The following is a 3,328-nucleotide window of genomic DNA, read 5'->3' as shown; positions in this document are numbered from 1 at the left end:
CGTCACATCATGTGTACGTAGCACCCACAATTATTAGCAAATAACTATTTAGAATACCTATGTGGATAATTTCCTCTTACATGGTTAGGCAAGAGGCGTACCTCGTTTCCAAGTCTTCTTTCCGGTTCACAAATCACACTAATAGCCTCTAATCGGAGCCGAAAAATCCGAAACTAGCCAAAGTTTATACAAAATAATCAATATATGCTCAAAAGTTCATAATTTAACTATTAGAGTAAATACCCAAGCCAATTTGGAAGATTTCTGAAATTCACCCCAAGTCCACGTGCCTATATTCCAGAAAATTTTGTAAATAAATTGTCACACCCCAACATTGGGAGGTGTGGCTGGCACCCGATGCCCGAAGGCCCGAGCGAACCAACCATGAGATATGATCTGAAATATAATAACCTGCAGGCAGAAGAGCCCAACACGACATATATATATATATATATAAAAACTAGGCCAACAAGGCTGTAACAACAGTATAACAGCTATCCAGAAGGTCGATAGGGCGATACGAAAAATATATATATACAATGACCGCTAGTCTGCAAGCCTCTAAGAGTGTAAGACAATCTCAACAGGGCGGGACAAAGCCCCCGACATGCCCAAAACCACACATATACATCTGTAATAGTACCTATGGACTCAAAGTCAGCAACTCCGAAGAAGTGGAGTGCGAAACCCAACGCTGATCCTGGGGGTCCTACTGAGGAGGCACGCCACTCTGTCTATTCGAACCTGTGGGCATGAACACAGCGCATAAAAATGCGTCAGTACGAAATATGTACTGAATATGTAGGGCGACAAGTGTAACATGAAAAATGTAATTAACAATAGAAGAGACATAGAGATAATTTGAATTCTGAAACTAGCCTCGGTAGGAAACTAAAATTCAACATGGATATAAATGTATGCTCGTGACACCGTCGTTCACTATCGCTACTTATAATATATCACATTATATAATAATAAATCCCTCTGTGGGGCTATAATATCCATAACATACCCGGCCATAATAAAGGCTCGGTAGAATCGTACCCGGCCACGTGGAGCTCGGTAATCCCAACTGATCAGTGGTTACACAATATGTGTCATACCCGGCCGTCTATAGTGCGGCTCGGTAATGAAAGTAAATACATACATGTACTAAATCATGAATTATATAGGTGCAATGCGAAACCAACCTTAAAAGACGTATTCTAAGAAGAGTCGAAGTGGCCTATCATCATTATTCCTCAACTATCATGGTTGTTGCTAAAATATATAATTTTTCAACTACGAGCCAACAAGTACTAAGAACATGAGAGTTATGTATTATGAATAACTTTGAAGTAAGTGTTCCTTATTCATGATTTATATGAATGTCGAAATGAGAACGAGTAAAAAGGCTCTAGTTCTTTTTAAGCAAGGAACAAGGAAATCCGAGAATTCATAGATATCCTCTAGAGTAAGCAATCTATGAGAAAAGATCAGGTCTAAGCATCTTTATAAGCTGAAGGTGAAATAACTCGAATCCGACGAGACAATTCGATAAACGTTTATTCGAATTCTAGTCATGCCGAAAAGTATAGCGAAAGCCCCACATACCTTGTCGATGGGGTTATATACTGTTTCCAAGACCTCAAAAGCCTTAGGAATGATTTCCTACATAATACAAACCATTAAAAAATCAAATTCAAGCTCATAGCTTAAATAATTCTTCATTTAGACATTTACGCGAACAACTTGTGGCCATGAATTTGTAGACTCTTTTGTAGATTAATTTCCCCCCAACACACCACCAAATTTTTCTTTACTACATCTCCTCATCAACAGAATTCCATCCATGTCTTCACAGATCAAAACAACACAATAAAACCATATAGAACAGCCCCAACAATCAAGCCATATTAATAGAGGTTTCTTAAGAAAAATCAAGAATATTTCTATAGAGGTTTCAACTATTTCTTAAGAATTCTTGTGGTAGAAGTTTACAAAGATCAAAGAGAAGTTAAATCATACCTTACGTGACCAGAATTACTCAAAATTCGAAATTACTTCAAGGCGGAGTCTTGCTATGAAAAGTGAAACACCGAAGAATTCACGATTCCGAAGCTACCATGGTGTTCTCCATCTTGAGGATGACTAAATTGTTGTTATGCTTGGCTAGATGGATGGGAGAAGTTTGAGAGAAAATCCCTAGGTTTTTGGTTCTGTTTTGGAGAGGATAAAACGCAGGGGTTCTGTTTTAAAAATTGACTTAAATAAGGAAATTTTGACTAAACCCGACTAGGCACACTGTTCCCGTAACAGTGTGCACCCCTGTACGAAAATGTTAATATCTCTCTACTCCGAAGTCGTATTAATGAACGGTTTGTTGAGTTGGAAACTAGACTCATAGACCTTCGATTCGGTAGGTAGAACACACCATAACTCCCAGTATATTGAGAGAAACGCTCATCAACATTTTATCCAAATTCCAGTAAAATTTAAACCCGTAACTTGCGCGCGATCTTTGTCGAATTTTTAATCACAACTCAAATGACTTCCAATCTTAATGTATAACTATCACATCATTTAAATATTGCATAGAAATTATCTTCCTATCGAATTAGCCCATTTACAGCATGATAACGCCGAATACACAAGGTGTAACATTCTCCCCTCCTTAAGAACATTCGTCCTCGAATGTTAACGGTTAACCTAACTTCTGAATTTTTTTTTTTAAAAAAAATTTCGCCAGAGTTTCCCCTATAAATAGAAATATCCAAAACCTGTCATCAGCCCAAACATACATATCTAAGGCCACACAGGGCTACACATCATAATAATAACATCAACTTGGCCTCACACGACCATTTACTTATACAATAATGATAATAAGAAGGTTAGCCATAACTTAATTACCTCAACTGTCACTGGTTGATATATGTGCAACACCTGCCATATTTGTCTCAAGCATATCACCTGAAGACTCAAATAAATGAGGGTATCTGGACTTCATGTCCTCCTCGGCCTCCCATGTCATTTCCTCTACATTATTGCTCCTCCAAAGTACTTTTACTGAGGCTACCTCTTTAGTCCGTAGCTTACGGATTTGACGGTCAAGAATGGCAACAGGTATTTCTTCATATGACAAGTTCTCAGAAACTTCAATATCCTCGATAGGGCTGATGCAAGAAGGATCACCTAAGAATTTCCGAAGCATGGAAATGTGAAATACCGGATGGATTGCTTCTAATTCTGGTGGCAGGTCAAGTTTGTAGGCTACTCGCCCAATTCTCTGAACAATCTGATATGGCCCAACATATCTAGGGCTGAGTTTTCCTTTCTTACCAAATCT

General features: G+C 38.3%; 1 long non-coding RNA gene across 1 annotated transcript; it reads right to left on the bottom strand.

Moving 5' to 3' along the window:
- Positions 1-486: 486 nt before the first annotated feature.
- Positions 487-2,472, bottom strand: LOC138884295 (uncharacterized). The gene is made up of 3 exons (XR_011404464.1): positions 2,008-2,472; positions 1,594-1,650; positions 487-744 (listed from the first exon to the last, which is right to left on the bottom strand). It is a non-coding gene; the product is annotated as an uncharacterized lncRNA (long non-coding RNA).
- Between the last annotated feature and the right edge of the window lie 856 nt (positions 2,473-3,328).

This window comes from Nicotiana sylvestris, chromosome 12 (genome assembly GCF_000393655.2).
Source record: "Nicotiana sylvestris chromosome 12, ASM39365v2, whole genome shotgun sequence".
NCBI lineage: Eukaryota > Viridiplantae > Streptophyta > Magnoliopsida > Solanales > Solanaceae > Nicotiana > Nicotiana sylvestris.
This window is presented reverse-complemented; position numbering and strand designations above follow the sequence as displayed.